At 32.8% G+C, this 6,826-nt stretch overlaps 1 pseudogene; it reads left to right on the forward strand.

The window, feature by feature from the left end:
- The first annotated feature begins 1,399 nt into the window (after nt 1-1,399).
- Nucleotides 1,400-5,900, forward strand: LOC107897802 (protein ALP1-like; annotated as a pseudogene).
- The last annotated feature ends 926 nt before the right edge of the window (nt 5,901-6,826 follow it).

Consider the following 6,826-nt stretch of genomic DNA (forward strand, 5'->3'; position numbering starts at 1 on the left):
TTTGTCCATGAACTTAAAATTGGACAAATTGTTATTTAAACCCTCCTAATTAATATTCCAAAGCAATTTCATACTAAAAACTTCTAGAATGCAAGTTTTGCAAATTATTTGATTTAGTCCCTAACCTCAACTTAAGCACTTTATGCATAGAATTTCATCACGAAATTTTCACACAATCATGCAATCATACTATGAACCTCAAAATAATAATAAAATAAAATTTTCTACCTCGGATTTGTGGTTTCGCAACCACTGTTCCGTTTAGGCCCTATTTTGGGATGTTACATCTTCTATTTAAATACAATGTTATTTGAAGAACAAGGTAATGGATTAAGACTAGAACTTTGGATAGTGTCTTGTGTTCTTGATTATCTTGTGGTGTAATTATTTTCTATATTTCCATTTTTCTTTTTCGACAGTAAATCTATTCGAGTTATTTGTTTGAATACGAAATTACATCCAAAATCCGAAAAGATTTCAACAAAAACATTAGTTCAAAAAATAGGATTAGACAAAAAAAATTAGACACCTATTCTGATTTATTTTTATGTTTATAATATATTATATTATTTTTAAATATTATTTAATTTATAATACAAAAACTAAACTATAGTAAATATATGATAATATAATTTAAATATTAGAAAAATATTACTATAAATATAATTGTTTAATATTAAAATAAGCTTGAATTAATCATTTACAAATATAAATAGATTTAAAAAAAATTTAAATCCATATTTTAAACCCAACTTAAATAAGTATAATGTACATCAATCTCATAGTTAAACCCAATTAAAACCATAAACACCATTTATGAATTCTGTTTTTGCACTGTTATATGGAAGGAATAGCATTTGGGCTTCAAGAAATAGAGTTGGGTTGTTCTAAGCCTGGGCCACAGAGATGGCTACTTAGACTCAATGGCTAGGACCAATATGGCAATACCTTTATCCTTTTAAAGGAAATAATCATATTCATATATTTGTATTTACTATATACTTAGGTATGGCCTATAATATAATATTTTGAAGGATCATGAATTTTTTTTTAAATTAAATATATTCATGGTAACCAAATTTGTATCTAACAATTGATACATACTACAAGACGACGGTAAAATTTAAATTATAACTTTTGAAGTGTTAATAATGGACTTAAACGTTATTCTTTTATGTTATTAACTTAAATTAGATTTTTTTTATTTCATTTAAATTCGAACTGATAACATATTGTTGTTGATTTATATAACATTTCATTTATATTAAAAACTAAAAAAATAAACCTTCCCAAAAATATTCACTAATAAGAAAATTGAAAAAGAACAAAAAAAAATAAAGTAACAAGCTGGTGGTGCTTGAGGTCAATGACCCATTGAAAGGCTATGAACTATGTCTTTCCTTAAACAACAAAAGAAATCACTTAACGTCAGTTGCCTAATTCCTACATAGTACCTAGAAGGCTAGAACTCTTCTTGTCTTTGGTTTTTCCTTCTTTTTTTTGTTTGCTCAAAGACCTTTATTTCAGTTCTTCAATCTTCTTCATTCACCCACTTATCATTGCACAAGTTCCTTCGATCTTTGTTGTTAGGTTCTTTCAAGTTCCTTTTAAGTTTAAACACTCATCTCAGAGGTTGGGTTTCTTCCAATGGGACCCATTAAAGGGTTCAAGAGAAGGAAAAAAACAGCAGACAAGAAGGTGGTTGACCACAATGTCTTGCCTTCTTCTTTAGGGTCTCAACCTCAGCCTTTGGATTGGTGGGATGAGTTCTCCAACAGGATTTCAGGTATTGTAAATAACATACTTCCTTACTGTTCCTCAATGTTTTTAAGGCATTTGATTCTGTTTTGCTTAAACATATATATAAATGATTATTAGAAAGGCTGCTGTTGGGTTTTGCTTTATGTTTAATGAAATTTCATGACTTGGGTCCAAATGGGTCTCTTTTAATTTGATTGAATGGTGTGAGATGGAGCTTTGCTGGGTTTAAATTATCTGCAAGATTTGAAGCTTTTTATCTATAGGGTATTTTGGTTTTATGGATTGCTTTCATTGCTGGGAATTTGGGTTGTCCTATGTAGTGCTCCAAGAGGCATTTGTTAGGTTTTTTGTCTAAAAAGTTTTCTGACAAAATTTCTGTTTTAGGACATAGGTTGAAAACACAACTGTAGTGACTAGATTGATGTTTTGAGATATTTTGGGTATAATGCAGTTTGTATTCGTGCTTTGTCTGCCTGTGATGTTATGCTTTTCACCTGCTCTGTTCGTCGATGGTTTATCATGACAGGCGTTGTTTTCTTAAGGACATGAGTTCAATCCATATGTTTAGAGTTACTAGGATATAAACCTGTATGGACAAAGCATTAGAAATTAAGTATGTGCATCTTGAAAGGCTAAGCAACGGGTCTTCCGAGCTCTATTTTGACCCTTTTACTCACATTTGCAGAACAAATTTTTGAGTCACTGCACAATTAACTTCTTTTTCGGTGTTGCTTGTTGCTTGAATGTAAAATGTCTCTTCATTGAACTGCAATCAGATGATTGATATCCATGCTCGGATAAATTTCTTATTGCAATATGTCATTTTGATCGAACCTTGGTTTTGTTGTTATGAAGTAATCTATTAAGTATTTTATGGAGAACGAATATGTTATGCATATACGGATCATCTCGAAACTAGGTGATATTTAGCAGCATAGGTAGTGGTCCAGAAGACCATAACACATCTGAATATCGATGTTGATATCTCCATTTAAGTGGTACTTTTGCTTACGTAATGACTGCAAGTGGCTCGGGCTATGGTTCTATTGTCATCGATTTCTCTTAGTCATATAATGTGCTTTAAATGTGTCTCTGTTGTTAATGAGAGAACAAAGCTTGTAGATATGCCGGAACAGTTGAGCTCTTTGAACTTATATGCTGGGGTATCAGATATTGTTTGAATTTAAGATTACAAATGCAATGTCATTGATATATGCCGGGAGCAGTGAGACTTATGGTTTGAGTTTAATTGTCTTTTGTCACTGTTTAGGTCCTTTATCCCAATCAAAGGATTCACAAAGTTTTGAATCGGTTTTCAGAATTTCGAGAAAGACATTCAACTACATCTGTTCGCTAGTGAAGGACGATCTGATGGCTAGGCAATCGAGCTACACCGATATATATGGCAAGCCTTTGTCTCTAAATGATCAAGTTGCCGTTGCTCTTAGAAGGCTTAGCTCTGGTGAGTCATTATCGATAATTGGTGATACTTTTGGGATGAATCAATCAACTGTTTCTCAGATAACCTGGCGGTTTGTGGAATCAATGGAGGAAAGAGGGCTGCATCATCTCAGTTGGCCTTCAACCGAAGAAGAGATGGAACAAATTAAGTCAAAGTTTGAGAAAATACGGGGCCTTCCTAATTGCTGCGGTGCGATCGACATCACACACATTGTCATGACTCTGCCTACAATGGACCCTTCGAATCATGTCTGGTTTGATCGGGAGAAGAACTACAGCATGGTCTTGCAGGCAGTTGTGGACCCTGAGATGAGATTCCGTGATGTGATTGTTGGGTGGCCAGGAAGTTTAAGTGATGCCGTTGTCCTACAGAGCTCAGGTTTATTCAGACTTTCCGAAGAAGGAAAGAGGCTAAACGGAAAGAAGCTAAACATTTCAGAAGGAACAGAAATAAGAGAATATATAATAGGGGATGCAGGTTTTCCCCTATTGCCGTGGCTTTTACTCCTTATCAAGGGAAAAGCCTCTCAGATCTTCAAATCGAGTTCAATAAACGACATGCTGCAACCAGAATGGTAGCCGAGATGGCTCTGGCAAGGCTCAAGGAGATGTGGAGAATAATACATGGGGTGATGTGGATGCCCGATAGGAACAGATTGCCGAGAATCATTCTCGTTTGCTGCTTGTTGCACAACATTCTTATCGATCTTGAGGACGAAGTGCTGGATGATATGTCATTGTCCCATCAGCATGACATTGATTATCATCGACAAAATTGTGAATCATTCGACCAATCTGCCTTGATCACGAGAGACAAACTTTCTCTCTACTTAACAGGAAAATTGCCACCTTGAAAGTACCTCGATAATTTTCCCAGGTATTTCGATTGCACATCAAGGTTATCTATCTTAACTCGAAAATGAAACGAGTTCCAAGACATAAATTTCTGTTGATTTATGTCTATTAGTCGAACCAGAAAGCACTATTCCGAAGCAGCTTATCTATTTTCAGCTTTGATAGCGTAGCATGTTGTTTGTAATTTCTGATATTCTTCAAATTGTGCAGACATGGATGATTATTTAAAGCTGTAGTCCTTGTTGAGTCAAGTTCAATCAATGGAGCAAGCTGAGTTTGAGAATGTTGGATTTTGTCAATGCCTAGTTGGAGTAGCTCGTAAGCTTAATTGTTTATTATTATTATTATTATTATTATTATAGAAATAGAGCTTAGATTCAATAATTTAAAGTACTCTTTTTGTCCACTAAATTTCTCACTTTTTGATTTTTAGTATTTTATTTTATTATTTTTTAAATTTTGACAAAAACTTGAAAAATGGTATCATAATATATATTAAAGCACGAGTTTGGATAAACTTCTTTTTATTTTTATCATATTATTAAATTCACATTTAAAAATAATTATAATGATTAATTTAGAATTATTAATTAAAAAGTTGAAATAAAATAGAAGTGATAATTATACATTTAAAAATAAATAGAATTTAAATTATAATTGTTAATTAAAAAGTTGTAATATAATTGAAGTGATAATTGTACATTTAAAAATAAATAAAATTATAATTATAATTATTAATTAAAAAATACATGTTGATTTTAAAATAGTGTTACTACTTGAATAAAATTCTATGCATAAAATATAATACAGTTGTGATAATTATAATCATATAATTTATGATTATTAGTTTAAAATTTTTGACATGAATAAAGTGTGGTAATTTTTTTTAAATTATGCTAATTTTATTAATATAAAATAGAGTTATTAATTGAATAAAATTTTAAGTATTTTAAATAACATTTAATTAATATTAGAGTTAATTATGTTAATTAGTTATTATTTTAATAATGTTAATTTTTATATTAATTACATAAAGTAAAATTATATTGGATGTTCAAAAAAAGTCTACTACCCTAGCACGTTATTGTCTGTCGTCTCTGGTAGGAATTTTAGGTTTTTTTTTGAATTCTTTGGTTTTGTCTCTTGAAGGCTGCGCCTCACGCACAATTTTCTTCTACAATTTGAAGAAAGACAGTCACGATCGTGAGCTGCACCTGCATCGATGGAAAACGATTTAGCTCAATTGACGGTTAATAAAGAAGAAGATGAAGTTATTCAAATACAAACATATCTGAACAAGGAAAGAGCGGGGGAGATTTTACAACTAGTGGGTTGCTTCTTAACAGCCAACATAATTCACTTTTTAGTAATGAATAGTACTATGGCGAATCTGTGGCATCTTGTTCAGGGTGTTCAAATTCGAGATCTGGGGGAGAAAAGGTATTTGCTTCAATTTTTTCACATTATGGATATGGAAAGGGTTATAAAGGGTTCCCCTTGGACCGTTAATGACCATCTGTTGGTTCTTTATAAACTGCAATGAGGGGAGGATCCATTACAAGTGCCTTTAGTCATGACACATTTTTGGGTACAGATCCATAATGTTTTTATTGGTATGTTTTTTAAGATTTTGGCGGTGCAACTGGGGAATTTTTTTAGGGAATTTTCTGGAATATGATGGATCGAATTTGGGAAAAGAGAATAGAAATTTCATGAGAATTATAGTCCAAATTGATGTAAGGCGTCATTTGAAAAGAAAGAAACATATTATGTTTTGTGGGAGACGTTCATTTGTCAGGTTTAAATATGAGAGATTATCATTATTCTGTTTCTATTATGGTAGATTAGGCCATAGCAATTCCTTTTGTGAAGCAAATATGACACTTGGTGTGGAAGTTGCTGAAATGGGTTGGGATTTATCTTTGCGGGCTCAGTCTCAAAAAGCTTTAGCTATGAATAGTATCTGGCTACGTAAGGAAGGGGAGGGGGAATTGGGAGGAATTTGTGAAAATAATAGAAGATTAGGGAATAGTCAGTGGAAGATGGAAAATAAAATGAGATACAAGAAGAATGTGGATTCAGTTCTTGGTAAACGGATGGAAAACGCTTTGGTAGATCAGGCCCATACTACGATGGATCATGATTTGGAAGATGCAGTAATAATAGGAGAGGAGGGGAAGAAGAGATCTAGAAGGAAAATTGACGACTTAACAGGGAAAGATGAGATCAGCAATGTAATACCAAGGAATAGAAGAATGGTGGAACTTAATCATTTATTATCGGCGGCTGCCAAGAGGCAAGTCGATCGGGCGCAATAAAAATCTTAAGATGGAACGTCCATGGATTGGGGAGTTCATGGACAGTTCGAAGACTTTGGCATTCGCGGAAGATTTATAATCCCCAAATAGTCTTCTTTATGGAGATTAAACTTTACAAAATTTCGATGGAAAGAGTTCGACGGAGTTGTGATTTTGTGAATTGCATCGAAATTGGATTGGAGGGTACTAGAGGAGGACTGTGTTTGGCATGAAGAAATGACACTATTATCACGCTTCAAAATTTTCCTAAAAGACATATTAATGTAATAGTGGAAGATAATGAAATACATGATAAATGGCGATTTATAGGTTTTTATGGAACCTTGTATGCTCAAGATAGAGAAGACTTATAACACCCCAAAAATTGGGCCTAGAAAGAATTGGGCCTTGAGTCTGGGATTCGGATAGAAGAAAACTTGAATAATTAAGAA

Source organism: Gossypium hirsutum, chromosome A10 (assembly GCF_007990345.1).
Source record: "Gossypium hirsutum isolate 1008001.06 chromosome A10, Gossypium_hirsutum_v2.1, whole genome shotgun sequence".
NCBI lineage: Eukaryota > Viridiplantae > Streptophyta > Magnoliopsida > Malvales > Malvaceae > Gossypium > Gossypium hirsutum.